The 17,528-nt window shown below is 47.8% G+C and overlaps 1 protein-coding gene across 4 annotated transcripts in view; it reads right to left on the reverse strand.

Moving 5' to 3' along the window:
* The window catches only part of PTPRS (protein tyrosine phosphatase receptor type S), a 308,002-nt gene extending 293,276 nt beyond the window's left edge, over positions 1–14,726 (reverse strand). For 2 of the 4 annotated variants that reach the window (XM_083594333.1, XM_083594331.1), the window contains exon 1: positions 14,466–14,723. The gene's annotated coding sequence lies outside the window, so the exon portion shown is untranslated. Of the gene's footprint in view, positions 1–9,605; positions 9,888–14,465 lie in introns of those variants that run through there. The other 2 variants (XM_083594329.1, XM_083594336.1) reach the window with 2 other exon arrangements.
* Between the last annotated feature and the right edge of the window lie 2,802 nt (positions 14,727–17,528).

Consider the following 17,528-nt stretch of genomic DNA (forward strand, 5'->3'; position numbering starts at 1 on the left):
TCCACCCACTAGCACACACTGTTTTCCACTGCCATGCAACCTTCGCTTAACACTACTGTAGCCAGCTCCACACTGGATTATGAAATGGGCATTTATTCAACGATTTCAGCTCTAGGTAAACTGAAACAAGCACCACTCGCGTGGTTTGGATGAACCATTAACCATGGTTTAGTGTTGCATGCAGAAACCTCTTCCCCAAACCAAAGCAAAGGGTTTGAGGAGATAAGACCCACCTGCGTCCATTTTAATTACCCCCCCAAAAAAAAGTTTGTTCCACTTCATTTGAACCAGGAACTGAAAATAGATTTAACCTTAGTTTACCCAAGCAAGCCAGATCCAGCCATGGTTTGAAGGTTGGCTTGCTTGGGCAAAACCATAGTTAAAGCTAGCTGTCCTTCTTTGAATGAAACAGTAAACTGCGGCTAGTTCAAAAGCATGGACGCAGATGAAGCCTTGGGGTCGTTTTGAACTCACAGCTGTCCACGGACGTGCAGGTTAATTGTGTGTCCAGGGCAGCTTAAGACGCCACCTGCCTGCACACTGTCTCGCCAGAGTGGTGCATGCTCTGGTTATCTCCCGCTTGGACTGCTGCCATGCGCTCTACATGGGGCTACCTTTGAAGGTGACTCAGAAACAACACCTAATCCAGAATGCGACTGCCAGACTGGTGACTGGGAGCAGCCGCTGGAACCATATAACACCAGTACTAAAGGATCTTAACTGGCTCCCAGGACGTTTCCGAGCACAATTCAAAGTATTGGTGCTGACCTTGAAAGCCCTAAACAGTCTCAAAGGCCCAGTATCCATGAAGGAGCGTCTCCACCCCCATCGTTCTGCCCGGACACTGAGGTCCAGCTCCGAGGGCCTTCTGGCGGTTCCCTCACTGCAAGAAGTGAGGTTATGGGGAACCAGGCGGAGGGCCTTCTTGGTAGTGGTGCCCTCCTTGTGGAACTCTGTGGTTTGCATTGGGGGAGAAAGCTGTACAATTAAATATTGTGTGTGAGAGCGACAGAGAGAGAGACTATAATTTTGATGCAGACAAGCCGCAGCAATAGAATCATGGAATTGTAAATTTGGGAGGGACTGAGTCTGAGAGAGTTATGCAGTCCAAACCCGTGCAGAGCACAAATATTTCACCCAATGTGGCGCTCAAACCCACAACCCTGAAATTAAGAGCCTTGCATTTTACCAACTGGGCTAGGAAATGCCCTCTTTAATTCCCCTGAGATGATGTGAGGCTTTTCAATAGACTTTGCGGTGGGTCCTTAGGTTCAAAAGCCGTGCAAACCCCCACCCTCGCTTTCCTAGAGGATGGGAGCTTGTGAAGCAAGGCGCTTGCTAACTCTGAACATGTGCAGAGTGCGTGTCCCCTCTTTCCACAGAGGCCTTCGGGGTCCGAAGGTTCGACTTCCAGAAAGGAACCCTGTTCTTTCAGGGTTTCAGCAAAGCTTGAGAGGCCTTGCCAAAGAGTTCAAAAAGCCATCGAAACAGAATGACCCATGTTCTCACCTAAGGGGTTTCAATGATCTAAAAATGTATTTCCACCAAACCTAAGGAAGCCAAGGGGAGGGCTGGATCGGAGAGGCAGAATGCCAGCGATCTCATTAAATTTATATCCCATCCTGGCAAGGCCCAATTAACAGTTTCCAATAATCAATTAAGGAAGCAGACGCAGGCGAGATCTCCCTCTGCCTCAGCGCCGCAAAAAAAAAGAAAAGGAAAAAAGATTTCTGATGGTTGAAATATAGCAGCCTCTTTGTGTAATTACCCAAAGGCTTTTGTCAGGAACAGGGGAGAGAGAGAGAGAAAGAAAGAAAAAAATTCAAAATCCCACAAATGGCAGCCATTTTGTTCCAGACACAAACCAGCGGGGGATTGTGGGAGCCTTTCCAGCCTAAAAAGGCTGCAGCACCAAAAATAAATAAGCTTAAAAATGTCAAAAAAGGCTGAATCGATAAGCAAAAGGTGGAATGAGCATGGATGAGCCCACGTTCCACAGGGTCAAAATCTGGCATCTCTAGATAGAAGCAGCCCCTGAGCCAGAGACCCTGGAGATTTGCAGTCAAAATAAAACAAAATATTCGGATAAGAGGGGAGAAAGCAATCGGGAGCAGGTTCTCCTTCCCTGTCAACCTCGGAACGTCTTCTTTATTAAGAACTAAACACTGGTCCCATCTGCACTATCCATCTAAAGCGGAATCGCGCCACTTTAAACAGTCATGACTTCCCCCAGGGAATCCTGGGAACTGTAGTTTTTTCGAGGGGGCTGTGAGGAAGCCCCTATTCCCACCCCCACACCAGAGGTACAGTTCCCAGAGTCAATCTCTCTTCCCAGAGAATGCTGGGAATTGTAGTTCTGTGAGGGGGAAAAGTCTCCTATCAACTCTCAGCAAAACTACACTTCCCAAGATTCTTTGGGGGGGGGATTTCCATTTTCTTTTTCCTTTCTTTTTCCTATCTCTTTTTGTTATGTAAAACAGATACAGATAAAAAACAATGGAACGTTGATCTAGTCGTTGCGACGTGTTTTAATGTTATGTATTGTTAAGGGTGGTTGGTTGACCGTAGCAAATGGCAATTGTTGTTTTAGTTATTGTCGATTGTTATGTTATTGTTGAGTGCTAAATTTTAAAAAAGACTCTTTGGGGGAAAACCAAGACAGGACTGTCTTAAAGTGCTGCAATCCGACTTCAAATATACAGTGCAGGTGGGCCCTTAGCCCAATACACCGCAAAATTGCATTTTTAAATACCACATGGCCTTTCAACTTCTTAAGCCACCTAGGAAATTTTTATCAATGGGCAGCCACTTATAAGATAACAACAGAGCAGTGTGATATTATTCTGCACAGGAGAAAATCCAGAGTCTCTTCCCTCATCCTTCCTGCCGAAAGCAACTGGTTCCTCAGCTCCATCCTGAAGCGTTCAGGACAAAACAAATGATTTACAGAAGTACCGTGCATCCTTTTTTTAAAAAAAGATAAATATTTCCAGAAAAAATGAAGGAACGCAATCCAGGGTCTTGATGGCATCAGATCTCTCCCTCGTCATGAGATCACAGACGGTAGCAGGAATTCCCTCCGAGAACAAGGCTAAAATCTCATTTAGGTAGGTTGACGCATTTGGGGGGGTACACAAGAAACCCCCCCAAAAAAAGTAATCTGCTCCAGTCTCCTAAGAACCAGACAGCTAGCCAAACACTCTGGTCACCAGCTACCACCCTGGACCCCGCTTCCCCCTCCATCAACAAATGCATGAAATCAACACACACCAAAACTGCAATTAGTATTTCACATGAAAGCACAATTCACAGTGAACTCAAACACAATTTCAAGAGGAGCTGAAAAATAAAACCGCAATGAGATTAGCATAATATCGATCTCTCTCGCCCCGTAAGTGTGTGTGTACACACACAAATGCATGTTGCTTTTTGCTTACAGCAACTTCTAGGTCAAATTTTGACCGGGAATGATGGACGGTTGGCAAAATCTGGGGGATTCTGTGGGGAATCCAATTAAGATTTAAGGAGACGAAAGACAGATTCCTCCTTTTCCCTACGATGTGCCACAAAACAGAGAACAGTTACGTTTGTTTTTAAAAGGAAAAGCAACGGTTCCAGATGGCTCAAGTCAGCCAGCCGGCCAACTCGCAGTCAAAAACGTGGTCGTGCACAAAGGCCAATTTCACTCGCGGGAACAAAATGGCCACAACCCTTGTGGGGCTGTGGTTTTCGTTCTTTGCAGAGCAGTGGCGTAGCGTGGGGGGTGCAGGGGGGCCGGCCACACCGGGCGCAACATCTGGGGGTTAGGGTTAGGGGGCGCAAATCCACGGGTTAGGGGGCGCAAATCCACGGGTTAGGGGGTGCAAATTACTTGCCTTGCCCCGGGTGGTGACAACCCACGCTACGCCACTGTTGCAGAGGTTTGGCTGCGTTTCCCTGCGGGGTAGGAATGGGCGTCCCTGGAGTCATTTCACCGGTGGCCACCTGTATTCACAGGTCCACAACTCTTCCCTGCCCAACATACTTCCCCCAGCAGCATCTCTTTGCCTTGCGAAGTTAAAAAACCAACAACTGAGAGCCGTCGCTAGACCTCATGAATGTTGGCTAGCTCATTAGACCTCCCGCCTTCGTCACAAGCTATAGCAAAGGCTGGCAAAAACAAGGAGAGGATACGTTTGCTCAGCATTCCTCAACTGATCTCTGGCAGATCATCACCACCCAAAGTTTAGCAACTCCTAACCAATGTATTTTTTAGAAGCTATTGTAATAAACGTAAATCTTCCCTTATTCCCTTATGGGGGACACAAGAGCCCTTCTAGAGTCCTTTGCAGGTTCTCCATCGGTTGGAGAAAATAACAGAGGCCAAGCAGAGAATATTGAGAAGCAAAGCAGCTAGTAAGCCTGATCTTTATTGAACTGTTGCAACAGGGTGCCCCCTTCACACGCAGGAGAAGGAGGAGGACCCAGAAACAGGGTGTGTCCGCCCTTATATAGACATTTTAAAATGCCCGCCCTGGAGTCCAAGACCACCCCCAGAAACATCATACCTACATCACAGAACGGGCAGTCTACAACAGAAATCCGAGTGCGTTGTTTACCTCCTGTCTGGCAGGTTACCTGTTAATGCTCACTTGATTGGATACCCTGGGGAGCCTGGCCAGTCTTTTGTAATGACAAATACTTCGTTCCTGAGCCAGGTCACATCTCACCCTATTCATACACAGACATGCCCTTTAGACAGGATTTGTGAAGGAAAAGACAATGGGGAGGCTTTTCCATTTTTCTTGACCTTGCAGAGAAATCATTTGGTCAGTTTGGGAGTCAAAATGGTTCCAGGGCTGTTTTCCTGTGCTGCTTCAGACATGTGGTTTATATCTTTATGAACGTGTTTGCTTGGTAATTTATGAACATTTATTATATATATATATATAAAACCTTAATTTTTTTATTTCACTATGCCTACTCATAAAGTGGATGGCATAACTGCAGGAACCAGGGCCTTGTATTCTGTAAGCATACATGTGAGAAAATGGCAAGAGCCACATAATACTCCTTCCATTTCTCACATTTGTGAGAAATCAATCTTCCAATATGGGAACTTTGGAACTCCCTACCTGTTGACGCCTTTGCTGTGCTCTTTTTGGTGCCCACCTTAAAAGGTTTTTGTTTAAACGACCCAATTCAGACACATAGATGTCAACATGCTGTCATCTCTTCTACTGCTGATTCTAAACAAATTTAACACCTTTAGTTGTTTTAACTACACAGTGGTACCTTCGTTTACAACCATAATCCGTTCTGGAGGTCCATTTGTAAACCAAAACAGGTTGTAACCCAAGGCGCGCTTTCGCCAATGGGGCCTCCCAATTTTTCTTGTTGATAACCCCCCAAAAAAAGTTTGTAATCCAAAAAAAGTTTGCAAACTGGGACATGCACTTCCGGGTTTGACGTGTTTGTAATCCAAAACATATGCAAACCAGACTGTTTGCAAACCAAGGTACCGCTGTATTTCACTGACAGTTTAAATATTTTCCGTAAACTGCTGAAAAGGTTTTCTTCCCAACAATCAATACATAAATTTTGTTAAATACACAAATAAGGAAGATATAAAACCATACGGCTGGTGTGTGTTTTAATCTGCTTTTTGCTTATCGCCGATGATTTTAACCTTCTAAAAAACGTTAACAGTTGCTTTTAGCTATTTTTCCTGATAATGCTATTGCTTTTGGTAAATGGGCTTTGAGAGTGTTGGCTTTTTTAAAAATCGTAAAGCAGTGGATACGTTTTATGAAACAAACACAAACAAATAAAACCGCTCACGGGCATACACAGAGGGTGCTTCCTTCACAACTGCTGTCCAGGCCTCATCCCCTTTGAATACCAAAGCTTTCCTCTAAGCCCCAGGACCTCTTCAAAAAGATGAATTCTTCACTGGCAGCCTTCTAAGAACTCGGCTAAAAATATTTCTTAACAAAACCGCTTGATTCACAGGTTGTGGAAATCCTCCACGCCAGCCACAGCGCCGTTTGATGCCATCATGTCTCTGCGGTAAAATTCTCCCTCTCTGCACTCGGATACGAGGCATTTTTATATTTCCTATTTCAAAAAGGAAGTTCTATATAAATATGCACAAGAGAGGGAGGGAGGGAGGAACAGATGTGGCAACCAGGCAGCCTCCAGAAGTTTGGAAGTTGAAACTACAGCGCCGGCAAGATGGCAAAGCACGGCTTAAGACGATGACAGGTTGCGGGGCGATACATGGGTAGGGCAGAGAACGGTGTTCGAAATTAGCCAGCTGCATTTTGCACCCAACTATGGACGCGGGTGGTGCTGTGGGTTCAACCACAGAGCCTAGGGCTTGCCGATCAGAAGGTCGGCGGTTCGAATCCCCGCAATGACGGGATAAGCTCCTGTTGCTCGGTCCCTGCTCCTGCCCACCTAGCAGTTCGAAAGCACGTCAAAGTGCAAGTAGATAAATAGGTACCGCTCTGGCGGGAAGGTAAACGGCGTTTCCGTGCGCTGCTCTGGTTGGCCAGAAGCGGCTTAGTCATGCTGGCCACATGACCCGGAAGCTGTATGCCGGCTCCCTTGGCCAATAAAGCGAGATGAGCGCCACAACCCCAGAGTCAGCCACGACTGGACCTAATGGTCAGGGGTCCCTTTACCTTTACGGATCACTTGCAACCAAGTGAAGAAACCCAGGCGCCATCGAGCTGCATGCATCCTTGCACCTTGACTGTTCTGACACACTCATTCTACACCCTGTAGATTTGCATCAGTTATATTTTACCTACACAACCAGAATGAATTTCAGGAACCAACATGCTCCCCCCCCCCCCATACACCCTGAGCAAGAGCAGTAACGACGTCGTAGTTAATTGTTGTGACTTATTTTCGCTTCCCCCACCCCTCATCGCAGTTGTGAAGAATATTCTTACATTATGAATGGTCCATGTCACAATTAGGAAAAACAGGTAGGAAGAAACTGATACGTATGTGGACTTCTTTACGTTCTCAAAGCTCTTAACCAAGCTCAGGGTTGTCCTCTGAACTAGCGAGATGTTTAACAGAGAATCAATCCGTCAGTCCGTCGTTTGAAAAACAAGACTTTTGTGCTGTCTTGTCCCAAAATGGCAACTAGATGTTCCATTTTGGCGACTCTAACCTTGGTTTAAGGATCCATCTGGCACCTAGCTTGTATACCTGAGTTTCTAACACTGGTGGAAAAAGGGAGAGGAGAAACTACATTTAATCTTTTTTCAAAAATAAAAAAGGGGGATCGTTCAGGCGAGTCGCTAAAGGACTCACTTTTATCTAGCTTGTGAACTGGACGTTGTTAATAGGTAAGTCCTGCTCCGAGTAGACTCTCTGGAAACAATGGGCAAGGCTCACTTAAGTCCATTCGCAACTCGGTTATTTTTAAATTTCATTTTACATTTAAGTGGCATAAGTATATAATGCACCCCACAGTAATTTTTATAGCTTAATAAGCTTTAAAAATATTCTTTTTTATGAAGGGCTCTCCACACATCAATCAAATTATGTTACTTAAGAATACCAGCAAAATTAGTTTTAGGTTTTGCTCCCCCCCCCCCCCCGTTACATTTAATTTTATTGCTAAATTTCTATCCTACCTTTCCTGCACATGGCGCTCAGTGTGGTTTTCCTCCCCTCTTCCCCATTTTATCTGCACAACAACCCTGAAAGTAGGCTAGTCTAAGAAAACGCAGTGACTGACCCCGTGAGCTTCATGGTTGAGTATAGAGATTTGAACCCGGGCCTCTTAGGTCCTAGCCCAGCGCTCCAAAAGTGCAAAAGGCGCCAGTGAAAATCTACTTGCGGCTTGGCTTCCCGGAACCTCTGATAACGTGCTTATTCAGAATAAGAATATGCAACGAGAGGTGGAAAGCTGAAAACAGCTTTCCAGAAACCAATACACTAGCAGGTCGAAATTCTTCCTTGCGAGTGTATCTGTGGGACTCATTGCCACCGGATATGGCATTGGCCTCCTTGGAAAAGGTTCATCATGCTATGGACGGGGATAGGGAACTTGCGGTCCTTCAGAGAGCGCTGGACTCCAAACTCCAGCCACCCATGACCACCGGCCAGACCAACGAGTGTCCAGCAACATCTGCCCCCATCCCTAGTGTAAGAGGAACCTTGGCAGAAGAGACCTTAACCCAGTTTCCCGTTTCCAAAAGCACCCAGCCATCTAAGTGCCTTTTGCCCGAGACCCTCTGGCAAACGAACAAGAGACAAAGAGGGAAGACAGGCTGCCTCTTGGATGTTTATCTGTGAATTTATGCGAGAGGTTAAAAAATAAAAGCCATCCAAATTCTACGCCACCACAAAGAGGAGGAGGAAGACGATTGCTGGTCCCGGCGCTATCGCAATCAAATGTTGCCGAGTTTGCCCCATGGGTCACCCATCAAAATTTAGACTGTAAAGCTCCGTGAGCTCAGGGACAGCACTATATGAACTGCAGCTTGCACAACCTCTCGCCCACACAGAAACCCACAATCCTCCACACGCATCCCTCTCACACCCCACAAGGACCCTCCTTTCCCACGACGACTGGCAGGAGCAAGTACCTTAAGGAACGGTCTTCGGGAGCCATTTGCCAAAGAGTTTAATAAGATGCAAGAAGAAAGACGATCGTCAACGCCTCCCTCTTAATTCACAGTGAGCAACCTCTCCTTTCAGACGGAGTCGCTGCAGGTTATGCCACAAGCCCCAAAGAATGCCGCCATCCCAAAAAAATGCCAGGGTTACGGGTTCCTTTTCGTGTTTCCTGCTAGGAAGCCCCAGTTGCCAGTTCCCTTTCAGCCCTGCCTAGTGGAACCGCAAGGAGAAGCAACAGTAGGGATGGCTCGTGGATGCTCTGCAGAGTTCTGGCCGGATCTCAAAAAGAAAGGCATTGCAAGCATGAGATCCCTTTTGGATCATGTCCAGGGTTCGCCAACATCCTGTTTCCAGTTCCCTTTGGGAAAGCCACAAAAGCAAACAATCCTTCCTTCATTGCCTTCACCCAGTATCCGCTGCTCTGAGGTAGACTGCCCTTTAACATTGAGGCTCCATTCCTCTATCCGAGCCGAGCACTGCTGACAAACCTAGCCTCCATTTTGCACGCCGCCAAGAGTATTTTTGAGTGTACAATGGTGGGTTGTTGTCAAACGGGTCTTACTCAGAGTAGACCCACTAAGGTCACCAGATTTTTTTCAACGAATCCAGGGACACTTTTCAACTTCAACTGATTTTGTATGGGAACTGATCTGTAAATCCAGGGACTGTCTCCAGGAAATGGGGACGTCTGGTAACCTTACACTAAGCGAGCCATGCTCATTCATTTCAATGGGTCTACTGGAATCAACCAAATTGTGTGTTTTTTAAGTAATCAACCCATTTAGCGGCAGCAAATCCCAAGAGCGAATTAAGCTCTGGAGGTAGTTAAAGGGGTTCCCTCGGGGAGGAAAAATACATATACGATTTTAACAGCACTGGATGCTTAAATTCTCAGTTACCGAAGTTCGCCACACCTAGACAAAAACGTAAGATATATTTACTTACACATACACACAGAGAGAGGAGAAACAACAGTTACTTACAGTTGCCTGAAAAAGCATTCCCAGCCACCACTGATATACCCAGAGAAAACCCGCAAGGCAACCGTTTCAAGAAACCTCGTAGCCCCCAAGACAAGGGTGTGGCGCACTTGACGAGCGATAAATCCATTGATCGCAGGAAATGGGTCTCTTCTCCGTTTAAGAGGGAGGGAAAAATAGATATATATTTCAGCAGCTTTATGGGGAAATCTGCCACGGGCTCTAAGTTTAATCCATTCGTGTCTGGATAGCTGAGCTTCCACTCCAGGCTCAATCCCGCTGCAAAACCATTTTTGAAAAACAAACAACAAAAAAAATATCCCACAAGCCAGGCACTTTAAAGGATTCTCACTCGCGCACACGGCACGCGGGGTGTTTTTTTAAGAAAAAGATGTCCCAAAAAGCCCCCAGAGGGCTGGACATATCTTGCAAGCGTAAAGGTACGATGGGTTAGTGGCGAAAAGTTAACGGAGGCGCTTCTGACGGTTCTCCGCTCCATTTACACAGACCTGAGAGCAGACTGGCACTGGGAAGTGGAGATAAATCAGTTTCTAAATCAGTTTCGTGTTAAGGCCCGGAGCTCACCCCAAACGGAACATCGCATTTCTCCATGCGCTCCAGAAAGCAGGTCCCCATCTAGCCAGGTGATACTCAACTGAGCGCTACAAAAGCGGGAACAGAATCGTGTGCCCGGGTGCCATCGTTCGGAGCTGCGTCTTTCCACTCCTCATTCTCTTCGTGGACCCCCTCCCCACTGGAAACCACCCCTCCCCATCACATCAGGAGACCACGCCTCCCCCGGTTCCTTCAGAACCAAGGATTCAAAGGGAACTGGCACACCCCCCCCAAGGTGTGTGATGCAGACTTGGCGGGTATTCGGCAAACCTTCCTTGGTCTGAATTCTCTGCACCTTTTTCTACCACCTCATTTTGCATGATCTGCAGTAAGGGAAGCAGCTTACTTTTAAATTTTTCTGGGTGCTAAAATAGAGACATATTTTGACGACGCCACACATATCCCTTTTTTTCAGAGTCCAAAGGATTGGGGGGGGGGGAGAGTCGTTTTGTGTTTAAAAATGCATTTAAAAAAAATTAGGCGGCTCTAAGACGCTGGCTCATTCAGAACGCGAAGAATTCCATAAATTTCCAACAAGACCTTTTCCTTGCAGAATTTCTGCTTGGCATTCTGATCACTGCACAAACAAAGCTTCAAAGAGATAGATAGGGGGGGGATATAAAAAAGGAAGGAGATCAGTGGGTGGAAAGAAGATGCCCCCCTCCGTTTCATTTTTTAAAGAGAGGTTTATTATTATCGCCTGCGTCTGAATCAACAAGTGAAACAATTTGTCCACCGAGATGCCTGAATCAATCAGGTGTTTGAAGAGGAGGAATTTTGCTAGGGGCGGGCGCTAGCATGGCACTCCCCACCCCAGAGATATTTCAAGGCACCACCATTTCAGAGCCTCCAATCCCAACCAGTGCGTGTGGTGGTGGTGCGGCGGGGGGGTGGGAGGGCTGGCTGGCTAGGAAAATGTATGCACTGTACATTTCGATCAATGATGTAATGGTACCCATATTTGCCTCATCCGTAGCAGTGGAGAAAATCCAGGATTCTCAACAAGGCGCTGAATAGAAGGACAGCGGGAGCAGGCGGCGGGGGGGGGGGGAGAGAGATTTGGTGGGGATATATATCTCCCCAGCAATTGCTGCGTTCTGCTTCGGCATAAGCAAAAGCTGCTTTTTTCACACCAAGAGGAAGCACAGCCAAGAATGAACAGGACGAATGAGCTAAGGCTATTTGAAATGTCAGAAATATTTTAACTGGATACGATTACAAAGCGGCTTTGAATCCGGGGTGGGGGGATGAGTGAGGACAGGGGGTTATAGGAAGGGGAGATTAGTTACCCTTATTCAAAACAAGCTCAACCCGTACATAAAATGAGCATTAAATAGGTGGGTTCCTTTTCCCTTCTGCATCCAAAATTGAAAAAGAAATAAGAGAGAGAAGGAGAAAGGGAATCAAAGCAATTTATCTGAAACAACTAGAGACTGGCGTTTTAATTATTTTATTTCACAGAAAGGGGCCCCCACTTGATAAATCAAAGCGCAAATATATAAGGTAAGATGTCCATCCTGAGCTACCGGACAAGGAGAGAGAGAGAAGGGGGGGGGGGAATTGAAGGACCTCCAACGCCCCCTTGGGAACAAAGCAATCAATACACACAGAAGGAAAACACAGCCAAGCCAATAAGAGATGTTTTGAGGCAGGGTTTGGACAGATAGATCCATCCTGTTTGAGAGCCGGTTTGGGTTTGCGATGAGATCTGAAAGCTGGTTTGCGATGAGATCTGAAAGCTGGAGAGGCATCAGAGGCAAGTAGCGCGGGAGAAGGACCAACAGAGCTTCTGTGATGGAGGAAGAAAGAGAAGGAGCCACGCCAAGGGACCACTGCCAACTCTTGTGTGACTCAACCACTGCCGAGAACGGGGTGGGAGTGGGGGGGGGAGAGAGAGAAATGATGGTTGATTTGACCTTTTATGTGGAAAGGAAACCCTAAAGGGAAGTTTTTCGCACAGCCAAATCAGCAGGCGGAGACACCTCCCCAAAGTTGGGGAGGGAGCAGGATTTCAAAGTTTAAGGCAATAAAAGATTGGGTCCCAAGTTTGGGGAAGCAAATGGGTTGGTGTCACCTCCATGCCCAGAGCGTTCCCCTCCATCCCCACGTCTCAAGGACTAAATCCTGGCAGAGAGCTGTGGGACGTGGCTGGGCGGTTCCAACACCATCCTGAGATCCTGGAGATCTCCAAGATGCTGGAGATCTCCAAGACATGGGCAACACCTACGACAGGTGTTATGAATATACAAGTGCAGCTTCCTTATGAGACTCCGCCAAATCTAGACAAGAGAGGGAGACGGGGGTAGGAGGAAGGCAGAAAGAAGGCAGGAGTGAGGGACCTGATGGAACAGAAGGCTGCAGGGCTATGTGCACAGACTGCGCATGGAACTGTGCAAGGAAAGGACCACAAAGAGGACAAACGGAGAAGATCGAGGGGTGCCGTCCGCAAACCTACAAGGTGCACTGTGGGAAGAACCACAGAGTTATGCCTATTTTGAACTGGGGGGTGTACATGCATGTGTGGGACTGCGCAAACATGTGAAGGCAAGCTGCAAATCAGGAGGGGATCCAGAAAGACCCAAGAGTTGGGGGGGGGAGAGAACGGGAAGAGGCCCGCAGTAAGGGCGAGAGAGGGGCTTGCGTAGTATCGGGGTCTTCCTGCAGGGCAGGGAAATGGGTTCAGCGCCTCGCTGGGCAATACCCACTTTCCCCATTCCGCCAGGAGGCACTTTGCAGAAATATCTGTGCCCAGCGAGAAAACAGGGAGGGTTCTTTTTTTTTTTCCAACAAGGGAAGCTGTTGGGTGGGAGGTAGAAAGCAGGAGAAGTCTGAGGAGGAACGGCAAAAGCTCACCTGCAGAGGGAGAAGAAAACCACCCTCTGGAATCAGCCAGGGACCCTCCCTTTCATCCCCCCCCCCCCAAGCTCAGACTCTCCCATCACCACACAAAGAAGTTGAGAGAGACCCCAAGTCTGGCAGCCAGCAGGAGGCAAGTCCCAGATACCCAAACTAAATTCATCGATGGCACCATGAGCCAAAGAGGGGAGCCGCACAGTCGCCAGGTGTGCCTTTTGGGCATGACGGGGAGGGTGGCATTGAACCCCTCCCTCTGCCCACCTGCCTCCATCAGGTTGCAATAGTCCAGGTGGTCTGGACAGATGTCTCGCTGCCTAGCCTTCCCCCAAATGCTCAGCCACGCAGCTGGGGGAGTCTCTGGGCATGATCCTTTGCCCCCACGCATTTGTGGCCGCACTAGCCCCCAACCCATCACTTTCCCCATCTTTCAAGCGCCTCACCAGCTGCTTCTGGGCAAACTCAACCTGTGCAGCCAGTCCAATTTTGAAAAAAGAAATAGCCACAATTCTACACATTCATCACCCGCCAGGAGTTCATCGGCCACAACTCTGAAAAAATAAAAAATAGCCTCAAAATGCAACTGCTGGTGGACCAGCTACAACAGCTTCACCACACATGGATAAAGTCCATTGCAAACATTATTATTTTTATTATTCTGGGGGGGGGGGGAGAGAGTGCTTTGGCAGCCCTTCTTCCCTCCCCGCCAAAAGACCTCCTCTGCTTCCAAGGCAGCCCCACCCCAAACTCCAGGCCGCCTGCTCCGTCCAAGCCTCTACATGCCTCCCCATTGTAGCTGCACGCAACCCTCTCGCCCCCCCCCCGCGCCCCAAATGACCACATCTCGAACAGCAGACAGACATTTCAATCTTCCGGAAGCCCCTTCCTCCCAAAAAACGCAACATCGCCCCCCCCCCCTATTCCCCTCCTCTCCAATTCTCCGCCGCCCCCAGGAATAAAAGAAGCACCCCACCGTTGCAACCACGACCCTTCTTCTCCAAAAACCCCGACCCCGCAGCAAGCAAAGCCTTCTCTCACCACCAGCCCCGCCCCCACCTTCTTCCCTCCCTCCCCCCCCCCAATCATTTTGGAAATATAGCATCCAATAGCGATGCAATTTCAGAAGAACGGATGGAAAGAGCAGAGACAGTATAGGGGGGGGGTGCGATTTTTTTTTTTTGCAAGGTTGCAACAACCTCGCCGCCACCGCTGCCCCTCCCCATTGCAATGGCATGGGGGGGGGGAATGATTTGCATCCTTGCAAAGGCTAACTGCCTGCGCTCCCCCCCCCCCAGAAAGAAAATCTAATCAATGCAATGCAATAATGCAATAATGCAATGCAATGCAATGCAAATCGCGGGGCCCTCCCCTCGAGAAAAAGCCCCCTCGTCTTACCTGGTCCGCCGCCGAGCTGCTCCCGCGGCTCACATCCTCGCCTGGCTGGGGAAGGCGCATGGAGCCCGGTCCGGCAGCCCCCCCCCGCCCGGTCCTCCTCCTGCCCACCCCCAGGCCGGACCCCCTCCGGGCTCTCCCCTCCCAGCCGAAAAGGGGGCGCGGGGGAGAAAAGAGGAGGATGCTCGGCTTGCAGAGGGAGGGGGAGAGAGAGAGAGAGAGACTGCGGCTCCGCGCTCCCTCTCGGGCTCCGAGCGGCCACCCTCGCAGGTGATGTCATTCCCCGAGCCTCCGCCGGCTGACGTCACCCCGAGGGGCGTGGCCCGGGGAGAGAGGAAAGAAAGAAAGGGGCGGGGCCAGGGAGGGAGGGAGGGCGTGGGAAAAGCAGCGCGCGCGCCGGCCAATGGGGAGCGGGGAAGGCTCGAAGATGCAAATGAAGGGGGCGGGGGCGACCCGCGTGGCGGCGGGTCCTGCAGCACGTGGGAATGCGGGCGCCTTCGAAGACGCGTGAAGAGTGAGGGGCTCGTCTTGGGTGGGGAGAGGGTGTTTTTGAGTGGGATTTGCGCGCACTTCTTAAGCTATAGCTCACTGTACACGTAGGTTGCCCGCACACCATATTGTTTATTATTATTTATTGGAGGATAGCTCAGTCGGTAGAGCATCTCAAGGCTGTGGGTTCGAGTTCGGTCTTGGCTGGGGAGGGCGGGGGATACAGCGGTGCCTCGCAAGACGAAATTAATTCGTTCCGCCAGTTTTTTCTTCTTGCGAGTTTTTCGTCTTGCGAAGCACGGTTTCCCATAGGAATGCATTGAAAATCAATGAATGCGTTCCTATGGAGACCGCTTGCCAGGCTGGCGGTGCGGAGAAGGGCTTTTCTCCCCACCGCAAGCCTTCAGGACAGGTACGGGAACAGAGGGGAAGGCGCGCAGCGCTTCTCCTCTGTTCCCGGGGCTTGCGGTGGGAGGAGGGTTTTTCCTCCCCACCGCCAACATTCAGAACAACATTCTGAATGTTGGCGGTGGGAAGGAAAACCCTCCTCCCACCGCAAGTCTTCAGGACAGCCATCCGAAGGCTGGCGGCGGGAGGAGGTCTCTCCGCCCCACCGCCAGCCTTCGGAGGAGGTCCGAGGACAGTGGGGAAGACGCGCTGCGCTTCCCCGCTGGCCTGGAGATTTCCCTATGGGCTTTCGTCTTGCGAAGGAAGCCCATAGGGAAATCCGTCTTGCGAAGCGCATCGAAAAACGGAAAACCCTTTCGTCTAGCGGGTTTTTCGTCTTGCGAGGCGTTCGTCTTGCAGGGCACCACTGTAAATAAAAATTTATTATTATTATTGGTCGAACAATTGAACTAAAGATGATCCATGGGATCCCTTCCAACTCTGCGCAGTTCTGTGATTTCATGATTTAGATGCTGCCTTTTCCCCGAAGGTAAAAGGCAACCTAGCAGTTTGAAAGCAAAAAAAGTGCAAGTAGATAAATAGGTACCACTCTGGCGGGAAGGTAAACGGCATTTCCGTGCGCTGCTCTGGTTCGCCAGAAGCGGCTTAGTCCTGCTGGCCACATGACCCGGAAGCTGTACGCCGGCTCCCTCGGCCAGTAAAGCGAGATGAGCGCCACAACCCCAGAATCATCCGCGATTGGACCTAATGGTCAGGGGTCCCTTTACCCGAAGATGACAGGGGGAGGGCATGTGTTGCAGAAACCTGGCCTTCATCCTACTCAGAGTAGACCCCTTGAAATTAACGGGCATGACCAGCTTGGGTCTGTTCACTTCAATGCACCTGCTGTGAGTAGAGCTTAGATAGGTAGCGTCTCTTACTTTTTTTTTTATAAGATATTTATTGAGATTTTACAAAAACATAAGTTTACAAAATAGAAAAAAGTCATATAGAAAGTAAAAGATAAAAAAGAGAACATACAAAAATACATAAAAAAGAAAAAAAGAAGAATAAAAATACAAAATACAAAAAACAAATAGATAAAAAAGAATTAAAAACAAATCCGTTTTTTGTAACTTTGAACTCATTAGCTTGTTTCCTTGGCCTCCTCACACCTCCCCTTTTTGTATTCCCATTTAAATAATCAAATCAGCAAATCCTTACCCTCTTTCGTTTATCTTAACGCTATATCTTAACATATTATAACTCTATATTTTCATCCATTATCAATTCATTTTTGCATATTCTTATTAACTTTGTTGCTAATGCCACTTATTTTCAATCCAACATCATTTTAACATTCATTAATTTTACAGTGTTTCTGCAGATAGTCTTTAAATTTTTTCCAGTCTTCTTCCACCAACTCTTCTCCCAGGTCTCGGATTCTGCCAGTCATTTCTGCCAATTCCATATAGTCCATCACCTTCATCTGCCACTCTTCCAGGGTGGGTAACTCTTGTGTCTTCCAATACTTTGCAATAAGTATTCTTGCTGCTGTTGTTGCATACATAAAGAAAGTTCTATCCTTCTTTGACACCAATTGGCCGACTATGCCCAGGAGAAAGGCCTCTGGTTTCTTCAGGAAGGTATATTTAAATACCTTTTTCATTTCATTATAGATCATCTCCCAGAAAGCCTTAATCTTTGGGTACGTCCACCAAAGGTGAAAGAATGTACCTTCATTTTCTTTACATTTCCAACATTTGTTATCAGGCAAATGATATATTTTTGCAAGCTTGACTGGTGTCATGTACCACCTATATATCATTTTCATAATATTCTCTCTTAAGGCATTACATGCTGTAAATTTCATACCTGTGGTCCACAACTGTTCCCAGTCAGCAAACATAATGTTATGACCAATATCTTGTGCCCATTTGATCATAGCAGATTTAACCGTTTCATCCTGCGTATTCCATTTTAACAGCAAGTTGTACATTCTTGAAAGTATCTTAGTTTTGGGATCTAACAGTTCTGTTTCCAATTTTGATTTTTCCACCTGGAAGCCAATTTTTTTATCCAAATTATAGGCCTCTCTTATTTGATAATAATGAAGCCAGTATCGCACTTTATCTTTTAATTTCTCAAAACTCTGCAATTTCAATTTGTCTCCTTCTTGTTCCAATATTT

This window comes from Podarcis filfolensis, assembly GCF_964270895.1.
Source record: "Podarcis filfolensis genome assembly, chromosome: 18".
NCBI lineage: Eukaryota > Metazoa > Chordata > Lepidosauria > Squamata > Lacertidae > Podarcis > Podarcis filfolensis.